The 20,787-nt window shown below is 42.2% G+C and overlaps 1 protein-coding gene across 2 annotated transcripts in view; it reads right to left on the bottom strand.

The window, feature by feature from the left end:
- TAOK1 (TAO kinase 1) overlaps positions 1-20,725 on the bottom strand; it is a 65,366-nt gene extending 44,641 nt beyond the window's left edge. The window contains exon 1 of one of the 2 annotated variants that reach the window (XM_071764777.1): positions 20,248-20,725. The gene's annotated coding sequence lies outside the window, so the exon portion shown is untranslated. The remainder of the gene's footprint in view (positions 1-20,247) is intronic. The other variant, XM_071764774.1, reaches the window with a different exon arrangement.
- Positions 20,726-20,787: the final 62 nt, after the last annotated feature.

Here is a 20,787-nt window from a genome sequence, read left to right as displayed (position 1 = left end):
TCCAGCTCTCCCCTGGCCACAGGTTGGACTCTGATTTGAGCAAGTACAAACTTGGTAAAACTGAAGCTGGTAGGACGGACCTTGGGTAGAAAATAGAGTCAAAGGCAAACAGAAAAAAAATAAATGGAAGAAAAAAAAAAAAAAAAAAAAAAAAAGGAAGATTCTGTAGGAATAATCTTAAAAAACAGTCTCTGACAGCAAGAAGCCTTGGACAGTCACCCAGCCTGCTCCACGACCAGGCTGGAAAAAAGCCATGCAGGAGAGCAAGGGTGCAGGCATGAAGGTAAATTATCTGCACAAAAAAGATGACTGGGTATAAGGTATGGTGCTGTCACATACCATTCATCAAGAAAGCTGGTCCTTCAATGAACTCATAAATTAAACATTACTGACCTACGGAGATGAGTAAGTAGCTGCCCTAAGAGTCTGAAGCAGCTCCAGAGTGATGTATACTTTTGTCACAACTGCTGTCCCCTCCCAACAGCTGCTGTTCCAGAGAAAGACCCCACAATGGCTGCAGCCAAACTAAAAAATTAATTGAACTATTAGTGGAAATAACATGCTAATCACTTGGTAACTGTGATATACTAAGAACTAACAAGCCAAATATTTATGCAGTAGACTGTATGTCATTAAAATCACATAACTCAAAAGGATATTAAAAAAGGAGTGGGCAGAGTCTTTTTTAATACTGCAAAATTATTGCATTAATTAGTCACGGCCACAGAACAGAAACATCACCTCTGATCTGATACAAAACTCTGAAAAAACAAAGAGGTCAGATATATAATTACACATTTTGAACAAGGGAGAAGGCCCGTGCAACCAGAGTGACCACAGGTTCTGTGCAGATCCTGCACATTTGAGATGTGGAACACGAGGGGAAGGAACATGGCAAGTTTTATTTAGGGCAGTTGACAGTACCAGAAGGCACCTAGGAACCTTAAAAAGCAACAAGTCAGATGATGAAAGGTCAAAAAACAAAGAACCATCACACCCATATCTGTTCTTAAACTAATGAAAATATTTGCACAACTATGTAAAGACTATGTCAGATTTTTTGTTTTAAACAAACAAACAAAACCAACAACTAAAAAAAAAATCCAACAACTAAATACCACATGAAGAATAGATTAGGAAAATACACAGAAATTCTGACAGCACATTAAGAATGTTTCTGCCATGGTCTGCTCCTTGCTATTATTCTTCAATCACACCTAGCAATCAAATGAAAATACAGCACAAAAAAGGATCAGAAATAGGAAGTTGTAAATTCCCAAGAAAACAAACTAAGCTTTAAGAGAAAAGGTTTAAGAGTTAAAAATTATACATAAAAAGGCCATGTCATGTGCTCAGACTTCAATAACAAGAGGAGAGTCCATAAAATGGCAGCATAATTACACCACAGTGGATTAATTCAACCAATCAAGCTATAAAGAGTAAAATTAACCTGAAGAAATTACTGTGAGATACTGAGCCCAAGAGGCACAAACACTGCTTTTTAAACTAGATATTTACAAGAGTAAGACCATCCAGAGACAGGTCAGGGAAGGTATTCCTGAATGCTCCTGGCACCTCTTCCGAAACATCCACTCGTTATTGCTGCCAGAAACAGCAGACAGGACCAGACAGGTGATGTCTTAGATTCTGGATGACAATTTTTATATTGCTACTCAAACAAGCCCCACTGAAATACACTGTTAGTAAAAAAGGTCAGTTTTGTTTAACACAGGAGCTTATAAAAGATACTACTACTACCATAAACAGCATAAAAGATTGCACATGATGAGCAGTAATGTACACATATGTGATGGAACTTTTATCACTGAGCAATACTGCAGAGAAGCTGTTCAGGAACAGGTTACCTGTGAAGGACTATTTAATTCTTTCCAATGAAGTGACCAATTAGCACTATAGCCTGGTCATCCAGCTGCTTACATGAGCTTGTGAGTTAAAGCTGGTTCAAAAAGGCTTTCTAACATATTTCATTATCAAAAGAGATTAAAACCTTCTATAACTGTTACACCTCTTCTACCAGATTATCTGTACCCATAAAAGTCTTTATTGAGCAACTATTTCAGGCATTTCTACAGCCTCTGAGCACCTCCTTTCCTTCTGGAATTCCCCAAAGTCATGGCAATTTGTCTGGTTCTACTCCAGATCAGCAGGCTGAGTATTTATTTTTCCTATCTCCACATGACTGAGCAGAACAACTTTTTTAAAATAGCACACGGCAATGGGATGAGACAAACAACCAAAAGCAAACAACAACAAATCAAAAAACACCTTTTTCAGTATTTTACCTACTTAAGGAAATCCTTCTCCAGTGGGCCTGCAAAGTCTACATTATTTCTCTTTATGCCTTCCACTTAAAACAAGAAATAATTTTCAGTGTACAGAGATAACATGCATACCCTTCTAATTTGATGAGTTTTATCTGCTTTCATGGGAAAAATGCATAAAACAATTTAGGCAGCAGTGGCTCTGACACAGAATGTCTCAATTGGATAGTTAAGATCATACGACTGAAGGTCCCATTAAGTCCTGTTCCTGCTATTTTAAGCAACTATATAATAGAATTCAACCATCAAATAATAACCAACTCCTGAGAACTTCTCAAAGCCACTACTCTGATTACAAGGCTGCTCCAGAACCACACTCCTAGTCTGATTAGAAACCAATTTAAGATTAAGAACTGATTAAGAATGATTCACAGTTTGTGGTTTTTATTTGTAAATTGACACCGACTCTTTTTCCCACACTGTCCTTAAAATTTTGAACTCTTTTCTTCCCCTTTCAATACTGAGAGATAAGCACCCCCTCAGCCTGTTAGCTGAAAACAGTAAGCCAGTTTTGTCTCCCTTTATGACACAGGAAAGAATTCACTTCCTCAACCATCATAGCAGCCCTTCCTCACATCTGTCCCAAACTAAATTATTCACATCTGTGTATTTCCTGACTATACAGCACTGAAATTTTAAAATCACCATCTTATCTATGGATATACTCAAGTCTTTAAAATAAAATATTTCAATTTCTAACTGTCAAAATCCATTTTTATGTTTTGATATATTGTATATTATGAAACACATTTCAGTATATTTGGTTTTACTACATCACAATACACTTTGTACTGTCCCATTTAAGTGTTAATGCAAATCCTGCAGCACGGTGCTGGGTCTTACACTGTCTACATTGCGGGAGTAATTTTTAAAACAGAAGGTGTAGGTGGCCATACAAAAAGTATCCAAAAAGATGAAGGAAGGGGTGGGACAGGACAAGAAGTCTGGGAGAACGTTTGGCCTCTTCACTCATGTGCCAACAGCTGTCCCATTTTTCCTCCTTACAATTCCTGGGATGCTCTTGCTCCCCACCACCTTCCTAACTGCTGCGGATGAGCAAGACCAAGTGCTGACTTCTGGCAAAGACTTAAAAAACAGGGACCAGCTGCACTTCTCCAAATCCACCTAGTCAGGTCACTAGCAAGAAGGGGGAAACTCACAGCCCAGCCAGGTCCAGTCTCTAAGCAAGGGGGAAAGGTGCTTGAGAGGAGATGCCACAGAGCACAGTGCCCCATCCTGGCACAGAAGGGAGGTCTGTGGTCTGCTTATCCAGAAATTTTGGGCAAGTCAGCTGAATTCCACAAAGGCCAAAGATTTATTGTAGCTCTGACGTCACTTTCACTCAGGAACAGACCTGCCAGCAGTGGCCTGAGACTGAAGCAGAAGTTTGTAGCAACCAGCTTCCCAAATGCTGGCAGTCACAGGTTTGTGTGCTACATTGCAGCTGTTCATTTGCTGACATCTTATCTCTTATGTACTTATATACCCATTACCATAGTAACCAAATTTCTCAGAACACATAATGTAATTTTTGTATCTAGCATATTAGAACAAAATTATTAAGGTTATAAAGGCAAGCACTCCAAAATTAGAAAGTGTCAGAATTCAGACTGCCATCTCCCTTGCCAACCCCTCTTCGCTTGCTGCCTCCCTCCCCACCTCCCAAGTCACCTCTCCTGCAAACCTTCAGCTACATTTCTCCACCAGCTCCAGCTCCTTCCTCTATGATCCCTCTGCAGTCCCGGTCTCACTCTAGTTCTGTCCTGACGTATTCTTATCTCTCCTCTCTCATCTGACTTTTATACCTCCTGCATTCACACCAGGCATTTTCCTCCTCCACACTGCCTGGGTGCTCTCCAGGAATGATTCACTCAACACAGGACAGAGATTCCCGACAGTTTAGGAAGTGGAAACAAGAGGAGCCTCCCTTGTAGGGGAAGGTCCTTCTGATCTTCTCCTGTAGCCCAGGCCTGAAGCTCTCTGAGGGTAACAGCCTGCTCAGCACCAGGAGCTGCACAACGCCTAAGCAATGCAGCATGCTGGTTTATGTTCTTATTTTGCAAATACTGAGAGTCTCCATTCTGTTTGACTTATATAAAGCAGATTAACCTTTATGCGTTATCTGTCTGTATCATTATATATATATATATAATATATAAATATATATATATATATATATATATAAAATCTCTCTCACTAGGAGGAAGACACATACATGGAGTGCACAAGTGTTGCAATTTCTCTGAAGACCAGGATGTGCAAGTACTACAGAAGTAAAAAACAGCATCAGTAGAAAGACAGGTTAAGTTGACACATCTCTGCACAGGCAGAGATGGTGAATGATTACATCTTTTCGCTAAAAACCTGCATTAAAAAAAATTATCCAGCTCTTTTCTGGTTTGGCAGTATTACTAATTGCCCTGAATACAAGGGATGAAAGAGGTAGGTCAGCATCTGCACCTGAAGCAAATATTTGGAACAATTCAGAAACAAGGCCCACAAAGCAGGTTTTAATGCCCAAGGTCCATCCTACCTAGGTTGACTCTGACTTGGGAGTATTTAAAAACAACTTTCTGCTGTATACCAATTCCCCAGCTCCCAAGCAAGAAATACAACACTTTCTTCTGGCCTGAAGAGAAGAGGGAAGCATTAAAGTTACTTGTATGCTCCTGGTAAGCAATAAAGTATTTTCAGCCCAAGTAAGAACACCTCCATTCTAAACACTAGAGAAAACTGTAATGAGAAATTGGTCTATTCCAATAGCACAGATACCAACACCTTATATTTCATGGGCTTTCTGTGTGCTCACACAGAAAGCTGCTTAATCCAGCTGTTCTCAGCAATCATTCACAAAAGCAAATGAATGAAAAAATAATCCTCAACAATCCCCACTCCTACCCTTTAGTTGTGATGAACAATAATTTGATGTCTTCAGCTGAGGGACAAAAGTACTTTCTGTGCCTTTTAATAAAAGGTTAATCGAGATATGGAGGAACTTGCTCTCACACGTGGGCTTTCTGAAGACAAGGTTGTCCTGCCTGTTTCAAGGACTCTGGCCTCAGCTTTTGCATGAGGTGAGGCAGGGAGATGCCAACATGTGACTTTTCCAAGACTGACTTGGTCTTTGAGAGGCGTAGTAAAGCAACAGCACTGCAAAGAAAAAAGCCAATTAAAATAATCTTACACTTCTCCTTAAGCACTCACTGCTGGCAGGGCTGAGCTGGAAGGCCTCTGTCTGAGGCAACAGAGAAGCCTGAGCCTTGCTGGATGGCAGCAGTGCTGTTCTGAGTCTCTGATCTGAAGGTTATCAGTGATTAAGTTGAAGATAAACCATGCTCCAGAGGCACACAAGCATGCCACCTAATGAAAGGTGAGTACTGGAGATGATACAGGCTTCTACCCAGGGCCATAACCACATGACAGAGCTGGAGTAGGATTAAGCTGCATGGTCTGAAAGACTTCCTTAAGGTTGCCTGTAAATACATGACATAGGGGACTGGCTCTATCAAGATACAGAAGTGAAACAGCAGGGGACAAAGACAGCCACATCAACAGTCCCGAAAGAGCAGTGGGACAGACTTTTCCAGGGGATGTTAGAAATTTTTAAAAATAAATCACTTGCTGGTTTGTTTTGGCATTGTGTTTTTTTCCAGAAACAAGGTTTGGTGTTCTTTCTCCATTTTCCTCTCAGCAAATGGACAATCCACACAAAACACTACACTTTTTTTATATGACACCTCCAGAGACCTTGCTATTTCCCTGAAGACTTTATAAAACATTAAGACAAAACAAGAAGTTTGCTGCATCAGTTTCAATACTGTCAACTATATTTGTTTAACTCTCCCTTTAAATGGTCCTCTCTTCCTTAGCATTTAAGAATCTGCCTTATACAGAGCTACAGCAAACTAATCCTTATTCTGAGGTAGAAAAATGTGCAGCATTTCCCACTTAAATTTTAAGAAAACTAATGAATTTAAAAACTAAAAGAGTACAAAAAGACAATCGTTACCTAAAGTCCAGCTTCAATAATGATACTTATGCATCTTTAGATTCTACCAAGCCACAGATATTTCACACAGAGAAACTGTGTTAGAAATATTGTCCTGGTGAACAGCAGAAGCTTTTACAAAGAGCTTTTCCTTTTGGGACGGAAGCTATTGTTTGCACTGGGGTTGACGGTGTTTAATTGCTGGCGAAAAGTAAAACAAAATCATCTCCGTGAAACAAAGACCATTCGTTCTGAAGCCGAAATATTATCAGTCTGTGGTATCCAAATGATTGTCCACACTGACTGAAGAAAGCAGATGATGGCTGAGGCTGGTGGTTTCACAGCCTGCAGAGCGAGGAGGACAGCTTTGCATGACTAACGCCGGCCGAGGCGGCAACTCAACAGGACGGCCGGGACCGCACCTGCGAAGTCTGTGTTCACGGGTTCTTTGGCATTTCTCAGGTCTCAGGCTGGGTCTGGAAGTGTATAAAGACTGGAGCTCTGGTGACTAGATGTTGCATCGCCTCTTTTTTTCTTTCTTTCTTTTTAATTTTCACTGCTTTCTCTTAAGAGGATATTTTTCTACTGTCAAAACTCACAATGTCACGTCTGACCTACACGTTCCTTACCAAGGCTTAAAAAATACCTGAGAGTTGCAGTAAACATTCTTGCTTTGCAAACAGGTAAACTATGTGACTAAGAGGCTACCTGTCCAAGACCACACAGCAGGAACAGAAAGCCCTGACGTCCCATTTCTTATGCCAACCATTACATGAATAGAGTTTGTGTTCCTTTTTCAAGTTTCACCCAGTACCCAGTCTATTAAAATAGAGAGCACTACATTTATCTGATTTGATAATCTCCTACCTCAATATAATTTACATTTATCACCATACCATTAAACCATTTAAGCACTTTTTTTTTTTTTTTTTTCTTCAGAAGAATGGCTAAGTTAATGAATAACAGAATTATGACCACTAGCTTTTGACTCAAGAGTACCAGAGTCTGCACAAAACCAGAGAACATGGAGGCTGAAGGCTGCTGCCTCTGCTCCAGTGGCTCCTTAGATGTAGATGTTATCGAATTCCTTTCACACCTGCTTAGATTTCAGGAGACAAGCACCCAATTCACAAAAAAACCCCACTCTCACATCCTTTTGCAGCCAGCTCTTTGAAGGGGCACAGAGAAAGGAGCGCCTTGCCCCTGGAGGCTGCTGGGGAAGGGCACTAGTAGAGTGTAACAGCAGAATAATACAGGAAATTTTTGCACTACTGAAGTCTGCACTGCACCTACTCTAGGGATAAATAGAATTCCAATCTCCACAATCTCTGAGGCTGTCAATCTGACACCTTTTGTGAATACTAAATTCACACATACAAAGAACTTTCTCCTTTGTAGGTTCTGAAATGTCTTGCATGCCGTTTCCTACTGGTAACTGAACAAGCAGCATAATTTCATACCTGGCAATTTGAAGCCTCCTTTTCAGCAGTTTGGAATAATGGATTATGCCTTTTGTTTGTCAGCAGGAACAGACAAGTAAGAGGAAAAAGACCCAGTAAAGTTTCAAGCAACATTTCCTATATTAAAAGAAGATCTATTTGCTGACTGCTCCTGTTGGCTAATAAACAAAGGGAAAGTCAGATATCCATTTTTCAAATTCTAAGAATCTTGGATTTTTGAGCTGGGAAAGTAGGACAACCTCCTGATACCTTGGGCAGATACTGCCTTAACAACCAACCAGCAAAAAGCAAGAACTGCTCTCTCATCATGCATGCAGATCACCCATGCAGCCCAGCTGGACAGGGAGCTACTGAGAACTCAACATGCCATGCCAGAAAAAAAGTATTTACTTTTTGGACACGACTTATAAAGAGCAACCAAAAAGTAATTAAGGTTCCTGAACACACCAGGGCAAGGAGTATCAGCTCCAGAGGTGCTCACTGCCCAGAAGTTCTCACTACATCTGGACAGCTTCTCAGAGACCACCAGCCTATCCTCTAATGACCAATACTCATTTGTAGCCTTCAAATACCTAAACACCTAAAAACGCCTCTCTGTGAATTATTTTGCAAAGTCATTGTGAATGAGGGAATACCTAAAGTCCCAGCCTGCAAAAGAATAAACCTGTCCATATCTACATGAACCACGTTGCTCAGCATAGCTAATAAGCTGCATGAAAGCCAGTTGCTGCCATAAAACGGGTTCCCACAACGGAGAAAGGACTTTGGATACACTCTTATAATAAATTTCACAGGCTTGAACAAAAATCAGCCTGGTTATATCAGTCCTGCAGTTGGTTTTGGCTGCTCCCCTGACCCTGGCCAGGGCCCAACAGCAATCTTGGTGGAAGGCTGCTGTTAATACTACCACAGTATTTATCCAAATATCTGAGGCATATGAGACAGTTCTCTGGTAGTAACCAACACAAGCATGACAAGAAGTCACTGTGCAGTGCTTACTTGAATATCTCCCAAACTGTAAAAAACAGAGAAAGGTTACATTAAAGAAAAAAATAACATTCCTGAAGCAAGGAGGACTTAGGTATTTATAAAATGCCAATATGCTTGCATCTGGCACATAATATACATCACATCCTCCAGCAAGGCAGGAAGAAGTTATTTTTGAGAACTCGAGAGCAAGAACAGAAAAGAAATAACTGCTTCTCTCGCTCTCTTTCCTCTATTAAGCTAATTCCTGTTGTATAAAGTCAGCTTGAAAGCTCCTTTCAAAGAAAAAGGGGGAGGGAGGAGAGGAAGAATCAGATCTGCTTGTTTTTTCCATTTGACATTCAGGTCTCGTCCCCCTGTTTTGTTTTCCTGGAGGACGCGGCACAGCCCTCGCAGAATGATGACATCACACTGCCAAAAAAAGGCCAAACCCCACCAGGAGGGAAGCTGCTCCCCCTCCTACAAGAGCTCAAAACCACAGCTCTGCTTCTGCCCGGTATCTTTTGGACAACTTAAAACATACTGTGGCCACGGGTAAAAGAATATTCCCTTCAGATCCCTGGCCCTCGAGAGCAGCACCTTCAGAATGGGGAAGGCAACTGTCTTGATGCTTCCTATGCCAGGCAGAATAACATTAAAAGGCATTTATTTACTATTCACCTATAAAGGTACCTTGAAGACAACATTGTTTTATGCTTGTTTATCCCTGTTTTTTTCTTAAGTTATACAGGAAACTAGCTTTTACCGTTATGAAACAAAGCAAAGCATAGTATGTTTAAGTCACCGTAAATGGGAAACTGCTCATAGTTAAAGGCTTTTAAAGTTATTTCTTCCATATGAAGTTAGCATTCTAAAAAACCACCTCTCCAGGTGGAGAGCAAATGCATATACTACACCAGAGACAGAGGAAGGGCTAGAGGTGCATGCATGCAGAAGGCAGCACCTGCAGAGGGAAAAAAAAACCTTCTCGCCATGAAGAGGCATTCATACCTTGTCTGTGTTGATTAAACCTCAGGAGAGGCCCATGCTAGAACATGTGAGCTGCCTGCCCCACGTCACAAGGAGATTTATCCTTCATGTAACACCTGAACTCAACAGATTGACACTGGCAAACTCAGAAATAAAAGGTTTTAAATGAGAAATACCTGCCAAATCTTGGAAGCAAATCTCAAAAGATGCTTCTTGGAGATTCAAGACACCAAACTAGATGGTATGTGACCGTTTCCCTTACTCCTAACAATTTACAATTTAATTTTAAACAGCAACAACAAAAATAGCAAAGGAGAAAAAAGAAGGTAATTATAGAAGAGGAAGATATTAAATACTGAGTGGTCAAATGGTTCCTTTGATACCTACTGAACACCATACTGGTGACAAATCATTTAAAAGCTCATTGCTGTGATTTTTTTTTTTTTTTTTTTTTTTTTGTAATTAAATATGAAATTAAGGAGATTGCCATCTCCACCTTATGCACAAGCTCATCAGAATTAGCAGCCTGCTCATTTCAGACAGCATACTAATAATTTCTCAAAGCAGCAAAACAAACACAGCCTTGATATTGACTTCAGGACAATGCTCAATTAATCAATTAACCAGGTACTGGTCTCAGATTTTGTCCAGAAAAAAAGACTTGTAAGGGACACCCTCATACAGAATCTCTCACACTTCCCCAAAGCTTACAAGTCCTGTTATTACTATTCATCATTTACCTTGAGAAAGTCTGGTCTAACACATGGTTTATTTCAGATAAAATGGAATTATATGTTTCTGTGAAGGTGCTGAAGTTTTCTATAGACTTTGACTTCAAGAGTTTAAACAGTGAAATGGTAAGACCCCAGTATAGGCTAACGAAATAACTTCCTGCCTCAGTGGTCAAAAAGAAAGAAAATAAGACAAGCAACTGCCATTAAGGAGACATCAACAGGTGGTGGTAACTCCACTGAGAGAAGGAATTTGGCTCCTAAGTTTGAAGTCCAAGAGCTGCTGTATCAGATGGGCCCAATGAAGCGTGCTCAGACCTGTGTCGGGCTAGCCCTGGAGACTGGTCAGGACAGACGGACAATGACCACCTCTGTAATTTTGTGTTTACATATTCACAGAACGTATTTTAGTGGTGAGACCGTATGTGTCATGTCCTTAGAAATGCTAATCACAGGCATGAAATCACATAGACAAAACCCCTAAATCAGCAGGTGCTCGGTGCCTCGAAACCAGAAAACAAGCAGACAAGTAGAATCACAACTCACACCATCCTCTCCCTTCCACTCATGCTGCTCCCTACCACTCATGCTAGTCCATATCATCCTTGTTTCCCCAACACCTATGTAAATAGGGAGGTAGATTTTGCAATGCACATGATAAACAGGTATGAACTCTTTCAAACCAGCACAAGTAGCATTAGTTCCAAAGCTGAAAGCAGATCTTGGAGAAGACTTGTTAAATTTCCTATGACATGGCTGTTGCAACATTGCATAAAAGTCCCTCAGAGAACCAAGGGAGCAAGGTCCCAAAATATTCAGCACTTCCACACAGGGACTCAAATTTCAAGGGTTTTATGCTTTTTGGGTTATTCTAGTTTAAAAATAACATAACTGAAGCAACAAAATCGTTAGCTTTATTATTTCCAAATAAGCCCCAGCAATTTTACTGCATAAATATGCTTTATATTAATATCAACACTGTAAACCTCTCTGCTGGGACAGTTAAAGTAAAATCCAGAACAGATGAAAGTTACTTGTGATGAGCTGAGCAATGGCTCATTCAGCAATGCTCACAGATTCCTGACAGGTACAGGGGCTCGCAGCTCTTCCTCTGCAGTGCATCAGGTGAGATCACTTTCAGCTTTTTACAGAAAACAGCAGGATGCATTCACATTGCACAGTAACTGAACCCTTAAGAAGACAAAAGATTCAGCTGTAGTAGGGACTGCACAAACAGGATACACTCTGCCTCTACTGATCCCCATAAAGATGTCCAGACAATCCCCAAGTCTTGCAACATACGCACAAGAATATTTTTTTCCTTAGGCGAGAAGTCCCTGGTCATCCCTGTGTGACTCCCCAAAAGACTTAGTCTGCTGTTCATCAAGTCTGGGACTGATCTAAAATGCACTAAAGACCTCTTTCAGATTTATTTAAAATTAAAAATCAGCAACAACTCGTATCACAGTAACACACTTCATTACAAATTTCAAGATTTAGGCAGCTCATTCTTGCACAGCATTAAAATTGCTGCTATGATAACAAAAATGGGTGTTGGTGCTTCTATGATGAAATGAAAAAAAAAAAACAAACCAAAGCCTATGCCCTGCACTACTAGTAGGTCAGTCAGACCATCAGGAAGAAATCTGGGATGGTTGTGCTGCTGGACTTTGAGGCCTGTGCTGTTCCACCACAGCCTGCAGCATCTCCTACACTTTTGTGTCTACTTTAGAACCCAGGAGGTGCTGGAGTCCTGCTGGTCAGATGTCCACTGAGGACTAAGGAGACAAATTATTCTACGTCTGTTACCAGCTATGCTGGGAAAGCCACTCCTCCACCAGTACTTCAGTAACCCCACCCTGTAAATGTGAAAAATAAATATGTATTCATCACCTGCTTTAAATACCCTGAGATTTACAGTTGAAATTAAAAACTGGGAATTACTATTATTATCTTGCCAACCCAGAGAAAAGTATAGAAACATCACATATGTAAAATAATCTGTGCTACAGCTTACTTAAGATTCTATTTGTGTGTTAATACTTCGTATCTCATCATTAACATATTTGTAATAAAAAAAGCATGGTGATTATACCAATTTATAGTCACCACACTGATTAGTTTTCAATACCAGAGACTGGATTGGGAAGTCTACTCAAATGAGGAACATAAACCCTAGTGCTGGACCAGCCACTGTGGAAAAACTCCAAAGCCACATGTGATGGCTCACCTGCACAGTCACCCACTATCTACCAGTTCCTGCAACAGAGGAAAACACAAGATACTTAAAATAATGTGTGAATTAATATTTCCAAAAGAAAGGGGCTATTTAAAAAACTGCATGACAAATCTTTTTCAAGAAATCAGCAAGTAATTCTTTATATGTTCTTTATGGTTTTGTGATTAACCATGAGCTAGTGAAGGTAAATCACATTCTTAACAAGAGAACTATTTTCATGGTAGTCTAGTATCCAAAATGCTCTGCTTGCTATTCTCAAATTAGGAACAAATGTTTTGCCCAGTCTTGTTCTTGCAAATAGATTTAAACATCAGTATTGCAATGAAATCAAAAGTAATGGTGAGGATAAGAAGCTGCCTCTTCCTTAACATTTTATTTTTTATAAAAAGCATGCATATTGACCTCTTCTTAAGTACAAATAATTTTAGTTTTTGAGACCCTGAGCTCTGTCTTCCCAGTCCGCAAGAATGAAATTTTGAAGCCTCTGGTCAGTCCAGAACTATTGTGTAGGTAACTGGTCAGGTGAGAGCATGGTAAATTACTGAGCTAGCAGCTCACAACATCTTCTGATAGTAGGAGAAGGAAGTACATCCACTGATAGTCATGCAGTCAAGTAAACTCAGACCCAGCATCCTCACCAAGTCATCCTCCCCCACCTCCATGGGCACGCGCTCCTGCTTGTACCGCTCTGGGCACTTGGCGTGGCTTTTGGAAAGAAGATGCTCTAGGATTCTTTTGCCCATGTATTGTGTCAAATGAAGGAAAAATAATCTTCCATTCTCCACAAAGGACAGATGATCAGCATTCAGATGGGTTCGCCTGCATTCTTGCTGCAAAACGGGCAGGTCCCAGCAAGAATTAACAGGAGGTTCTGCCACACACCTCCAGCTGGAGACTAACCTAGTTTTAAGTACTTCAAAGCATGGATAAGAGGGGGGTTTGTGAGGAAAGGGAAGAAGGAAAATTAAGCCAAAAACCCAGTTAAGAGTTTAGAGTTTGCCTATATGGCAATTAACCCATAATAAAAATGGAGCTTGGCATTCTTAGCAAGGCACAGCCTCCGAAATGTTATTTCCTTCCCAACTTTAATACGCAGTTCTAGAAACCAGCATGAAATTTTGTCAAGGCCTAGGTTAGTCTCTTTTTTAATAAAGTTGCAAGCCTTCATAAAAAACAACTCAATCTAGGAGGAGCCTGACTGCATACTAGTATATACTGAGCAAGTAGAAAGTGGGGTTTGTATCAGCTCGGCTGATGCTAAAGAAAAAGGTATCAGTGCAATACAGTTTGTCTTCAAGGGTGGTGCAACCCCATTACTACACTTGGTCTGGTACATAGCTCTCAAGACAAGACTTCAAGATGCAAAGAGTAATAAAAAAGCCCAAGAAGATGAGGGCAGTGAATTTAAAGGCAGAAGATCATGTACTGTGCACAGATCCCGTGGTCTGTTTGACCCTGGAAGAGGTAGACAGTGTACCTAGGGGCACAGGGCCAAATCTTACAGAAATAGATTTCAGAACCAGGGTTTCATTAGTTTGTTATCTAGGCCAAGAAAGAGTTCTGGAACATATTTAACACAGTTTAATCACATCGAAACATGGCTGGCCCAGAACTGATTTTAAAAACTGTCAACTGCTTTTATGGAACAGGCAAAGCCAAAAAAGCAAAGATCACATTGTACAGTTTATGAAGAACACAGAGACAACCCAAACAGAGCAGCAGCAGCAAAGCAAGGCACATTCAAATCCCATGATCTTTATTCAGATTGGGTTACAAGGAAGTGGGAACAGGGAGGAGCTAGTGCTAGTGACAACTGCAAGCCAGAACTAAAGGAGAAACATGTTGCACTGCCACGGGGACACAGCTTGAGAAATCCTAATAACTGATGGTTTCCCATGGAGAAAGTTACTGCACTACTTACTGTGTACCCGTGGCCTATTTGAGAAACAGAGTTAGCAAAAATAACCTCTCTTCTCATCTCCTCAGCTGGGGGAGGGAGCGACAGTCACCAATTAAAAGGGCAGTGAGGCAGGAAATAAGACTTGGATGTTAAGAAGGAGGAGGAAGGGAAAAGTAACAAACATGTGCAATACCACATGCAATTCTTTCCAAGAAATCCCAATACAACAATTCTCTGGGAGCTCATGGGTCTGTTGCTGCCTTTGAGCAGCGGTAAGTCAGGGAAGAGGAAGGATTGCTGGATGCTTGGAAAACAGACTGAACACATGGACTGGGAACAAGCCAAAAATTGTTACAAGAAATGTTCCTTATCCTTTCAAAATAGTTGCATTCACATATTCCACTTTCCCATGCTCCTGGATCCCAAGGCTTTCCTCAGGTTAGAAATCCGCTGGGCCAGAATGAACTGAAGCTGAACCAAAAACTCAAAGAGAGGGACTCATCATGACAGGATCTAACCCCTCTAAAACAGCATCTACTGATGCTCAGTGAAGAGCAGCAGATTATAGGGAAGAAAAAGGGAGGCTGAAGTTTAGCTGAACTAAGACTGAAAACAACTTTATTCACATTTTAAGAATGACACACGTTGGCTTTCAGTTAGAAAACTGTAAGCAAGAATCTCCAAGATTAACATTAAACTTCAAAATTTACTTTTCCAATATGGCTTGATATCACTGACATGCAGCAAAGCTTCCAACTAAATTCACAGGCACCACTCATCCATATTCTGATAGCAGGCTGCCCTATAAACACGCTACATGCAATGAGCGTAGGAGAAAACTGTTTTTACAAAATTACATCTCACTCTAAAGAAAATATTTTTATGGCTGTAGCCAGGACTGTAATAAGGGTCAGTGGAAGATCACAGGCAGAGAAAACTGCAGAGCCTGCCAACTTTAGAGTTTTGTAATTTTTACTTCTTTAAGATGTGTGTTTTCCCCAAAACAAAATACTTCTAGCCTTTTCCATCCTAAGGATGATATTCATATGTAAATCTCATGCTGTCACCCTATCCTGACCCCCAGAGAAAAATCAAACCTGTTTCTAGCCAAGCAATACAACACAAAATTATTAGCTACTGTCCATTCATATTAAAAAGCCATTATCACTGTATCTCATGTTAGGTCATCCTCACCATACTCCAAAGAGAAAGAGAACCTCATCTCTAAGTGCATAGTGAACTCTGAATAGCTGGGCTCAGCAAGCTCCCCTTAAAACTGCAGAAACTTTTCTGCTTAGAAAAAAATGATTGCTGTTTTGGCAAATTCATGCTATGTTTACAGTGGCTACCTCACCTTTCCTTCTGGCAAAGAAACCAAGATTCAGGATGTAAAAAAAAAAAAAAATCAGAAATAAAAATTGTCAAGAATAACAGGGCACTAACTTCTCATAAACTATTAAGAGTTCTCAGCAGTTTCCTTTTGGTAATTAAAAAAAACAGGCATTCCAGTGATCACCAAATATTTGTTTAAAAACTGCTTTAAGAAACTATGTTTGGAGCACCCACTGTGCTGTCTGATGTCCACTGTGGTCCCAAGGTCCTTCAGACAGTGTCCCTTCCTCCATGTTTTGTACTGCAAATGAGCACTTGGACAAGTTAGAAGGAATACAGTGTCTAAAAGCCAACTGTGCTTTTAAACAGCTCTCCATCCTGCCCTCTTGTTTTGAGCACACTTCTTCCCCTCAGACATTTTGCACTTCACCTCCAATATCACGTTATTATATTTTAAGTTCTGCTTTCACAGGAAGGACTCCGCTTTGCAGCTTTGCACAGCTGAGCTCCCTCTGGAACTTCACATGAAGGGATTAGTGGTTTTCTGACCCTTTATCCATTGGATCTTTTCCAGTCTCTTCACACAGAAATCAATGTATGACGAGCAGAATTCAGCATGTTGAACAATGAAAGCAAATTATCCTGAAACCTAACTACTGCAAGTTTAGCAGAAGATGCCACCAACCACCTCTGTCTCCATTTCTCCTTGAACAAGCTGTGCTTCCCTGGAAGCATCAACCAATTTAACTGTTGGCTGTTGTGGTGCAGGCCAGGCCCTTGAGTTGTCTCTAGCATCACCCAACTGTGCACTGAGCCATTTCAGGTCACTGGGCTGGCACAAAACTCTTCATGTTTTTCCTTAGGTTAGCTTTCCACTGGCCTGGCCCAGTGCAGAATCAAAAATCAGCACCTACAGAATGACATACATGGAGAAGCAGGTGGAGGACAGGACCACACACCTACATCAACTTCTAGTGCAACAAGAACTCACCAGCAAGCACCAGACTGCACAGACTGAAGTGTCATCCTGAGCCAGGTCAGCAAAGAACAAACAGTTTGTGGAGAAGAGTAAGACACATTCAGGAGTGACAGAAGAAAGGAGAGCCATCAGTCTCAGAAATTAATAAATTATCCCTCTTCATACTGCTATAGGCAAGTTTCTCCCAAACACAGTTAACTAAGGGAAGACACACCTGCATCACCCATATCTCAAAACCCTGCTGTCAGTCCCAGGATAGCTTTCTACCACAGACATGATTGCAGCCCAGAGCTGAAGTTAAGTTCTTCCCTTTGTCAGGGTTTATGGAAAGAAATAAAGAAAAAAACCCTTCACACTACACAGCATACTTGAACAGGAAAAATGTAATGGCCACCCATAACTATTGTCATTCTGAAGATAAGAGCCTGGGTCACCACTGGCAAAACCAAAGACTTTTATAGTTTCTAGTGGGCACTTCAACATAACAATGATTTTTATGTGATTTTAGTATGAACAGAAACACAACAGAAAATGCTTCTAAGATAGGATCTTAGTGTTCTCCAGCATACACTGAGAATGGAATAAAACAAGTGATGTTTATTGTTGCTTCACTACCACTTCAGATTACATGACCAAACCAACTCTCAACATTTTCTTACTTGACGAAACATCTATACCATCAAATAAACTTACATGAGGCATATTTTGCAAAGGACAATAGTCATTATTCAGTTAGATCAGAAGTATATCCTTGCAGGAGAGACAGAGGAGAGAGACAACAGCAGTAGTTCATCCAGTCTTTGCTAGAAAGAGAATTAAAACCTGAAAATTAAGTACCTGGAAACCACCTAATGCTCCTGTTAAGCATGCCATGGTTGTGTCAAAGTGGAACTTGCTACTGCAGAGTCAGCTACCTACAACATCTTTAAAACAAATCTCTGAATTCCCTGCCACATCTATTGTTCTCTGCAAAACATCCTCATTACAGGAAATCCACTACTAGGATACATCTGAAGATGTAATTATTAGTGTGATATTTGCTTCTCTTCTAATGTATCTCACTAAACATAAAAACTGAGGCTGTCTTACAACTCATTAAAAATATGTTATGCTAGTAACAAAAACTGATAAATTATAATGGATAGGCAAAGATGAAAGCTGCACAAATGGAAATGTTATTTAGATAGAAGTAAACATTTAAAATTCTTCAGCATAGCTTACACCAAAGTTTAACAGAGGGACATATGATAGATAACTTTTTCCAATAGCCTAACTTGAGGCGTAAGTCACCTTATCTGTACACAAATATAACACCAGCATCTGGTCCTCTACATGCAGCACTTAATTTCAGCCTAGCTAAAAAAGAAAAAAACATCACACTATCCAAGGAGTTGGTTTTTTGTTTGTTTTGGGTTTGTTTTTTTTTTTAACTTCGGGCAGTTGTGTTTCAATAGGATTAAACTGAATTTAAGCTGTTCCACCAGAATCACTTTCTCTTCAGTAAGACACTCTTAACAGAAAAGAAAAACATCCTCTCAAGTTCAAAGGACAAATTAAGGTTCAAGTTTATCAATGTATTTGATTCTACACATACAAGGAAGATAAGTCCTAAAAATGGCAAATACACTAGCCAGAACTAGGCCAGGATTGTGGAGAATCTAATATGAAGGCTCAAACCAAAGGTTGATTAGGTTTGCCCTTGGACATAAGTAGCAAAAACTATGACACGCTAACTATGAACAGGCACAGTGGCAAGGAAAATGTTGGCTCAAAATAGTCTCAAGAAAAATTTATCTAAAATCTTATTTATTACAACAGAAGTTGCTATTCTGTAATTCTGAAATACGAAAACAAACCTTCACTAGTGTCAAAATATATCACAGTTTTGCACCACATTTTCACTATTATGATGTGCACTGAAGATCTGAACTGCATTGTTCAACAATATATCTAGATAAACAACATTAGAGGTAGTGTTTTGAGAACATTTAATTTGAAGCATTCCAAGCTCATACCCTTTATCCAAATACAGAAAGCAAGAGCCATGTCAAACGCACTATAAATAGCATTAATAGTAAGGAATCAATAACATCAAAACCTTTAGGTAACATCTTATTAATCTGTCCTTGGCATGCATCACTGCTGTAAGGGCTCTCAAAATGAAATAGTCAAGGGTGAAGGACACAATTTGTTCAACTAGTTAATGCAACTGCTATTTAACCAACTCAGCCACTGAAATGCCACCTAATGAAATACACCATGCCATGATAAGCAGCGGAGACAAGCATGATAAACACGAAGCATTTTTCTGAGAAAATAAATGTAAGTCCTCGAGGCTAATACCGTTCTGTCATTATTTTTTTTTTCCTAAGACACATAAAGATCTACACTTGACAACAACCATTTTAATCCCCGGTTCTCCCCCCGCCCCCCATTTCTTGCACCGCGCCCAACACAATGGTACAACTGCATGTTACAGGCGCCCAGGTATCGCCTTTATATTTATTTCTGCTTTCACAGTGACAAAGGTGAACCCTAATGCTCCAAAGATGCTTGCAGCAAAGCAAGCTGAGCGATATTTGTAAAGACATAGCCACACACAGGTTACCGAAATCCAGCCTCCATGAGGATGTTTTAATCTGACAAATTAAAATGGTTGGGAAACGCTATTTGGCTAACGGAATCGGCCGCCACATGCGTTGCTGAGGGGAAGCAAGAAAAGGTCTTTAAAATAGGTCACTTTCATCCAAATCCCACACCAGCACCGAGCAAAATCGTATTTACACTGAGAACTCACCACTTGGGGAAGAGCAAAGGGTAGGGAAGGGAGAAAAAAATGGGGGGGGGAGGAAAAAAGGATAATAATAATTAAAAAAAAAAAAAAGGCAGGAATGGGCGCAGGTCTCCCAGGGACCCCCAGCCCCCCTGGGGGCTCCGGGTTCGACCGCCCAAGCCCACCAGAGCGGCGCAGACAAAAAGGACGGAGGCGCAGGGCACGGCTGGCCGGGGGCCGGCCCCAGCCCTAGGCCTCTGGCAGCCCCTGACAGCGGCGGCCGCGGGGAACACCCCGCCGGGGCCGGTCGCCCCTCCGCGGGAAGCGCCATTTCGCCTCCCGCTCCCCTGCCGGTGCTCAGCGCCCGCCGGCGGGGCCGAGGCGGCAGCCCCGAGTCCTGCGGCACTGCCGCAGAGCGCGGCGGGGGAGGTGCCGGCCCCACCGGGCCGCCCCCCCCGCCCCACAAACCTCCTCCCTCACCCCTCCCGGGGGCACCCCCGCCGCCGACCCGCCCCAGCCGAGCCCCCCGCCGCGATGCCCGCCTTACCCTCCGCCGCAGCCGGGCTGGGAGCGCCGGTCGGCCCCCCGCGGAGGAGGAGGAGGAGGAGCAGGGCAAGGGGCGGCGGCCCCGCGGGGGGAGGCGCCCCCGGAGGGGCGTCGGGCCCGGCCCCCGCGGGTGCCCGGGCGCGGCGGGCACAAAGGCGGCGGGGCACGGCACCTAAGATGGCAGGGCAGGCGCGGCGGAGCGCCCAGCCGCCGCCACCACCACGGCCGCCGCCGCCTGGGCCCCGCTCGCCGAGCCGCGGCCAGGCCTCGCCGCGCCGCGGGGGCACGGCGTGCGGGAGGGCGGGCGGCGCCGGCCGTGCCTGCCGCGGCGGAGCGGGTCCCTTCGGCCGGGCCGCGCCGGGATGGCTGCCTGCCTGCCTGCTACCTGCCGCCTCCCCTCAGCTCCGCCCGGGCTCCGGCTGCTCCGTCGCCGCCGCTCCGCGCTGCCCGCAGCCAGCGGCCCCCGCCCGCCCCTCTCGCGAGACTTCGCCGCCCTCTCCCCCCTCCCTCCCCTTCTCTGAGGGCGGGAGGGGCGGGGGGC

Source organism: Heliangelus exortis, chromosome 21, assembly GCF_036169615.1.
Source record: "Heliangelus exortis chromosome 21, bHelExo1.hap1, whole genome shotgun sequence".
Taxonomy (NCBI): Eukaryota; Metazoa; Chordata; class Aves; order Apodiformes; family Trochilidae; genus Heliangelus; species Heliangelus exortis.
This window is presented reverse-complemented; position numbering and strand designations above follow the sequence as displayed.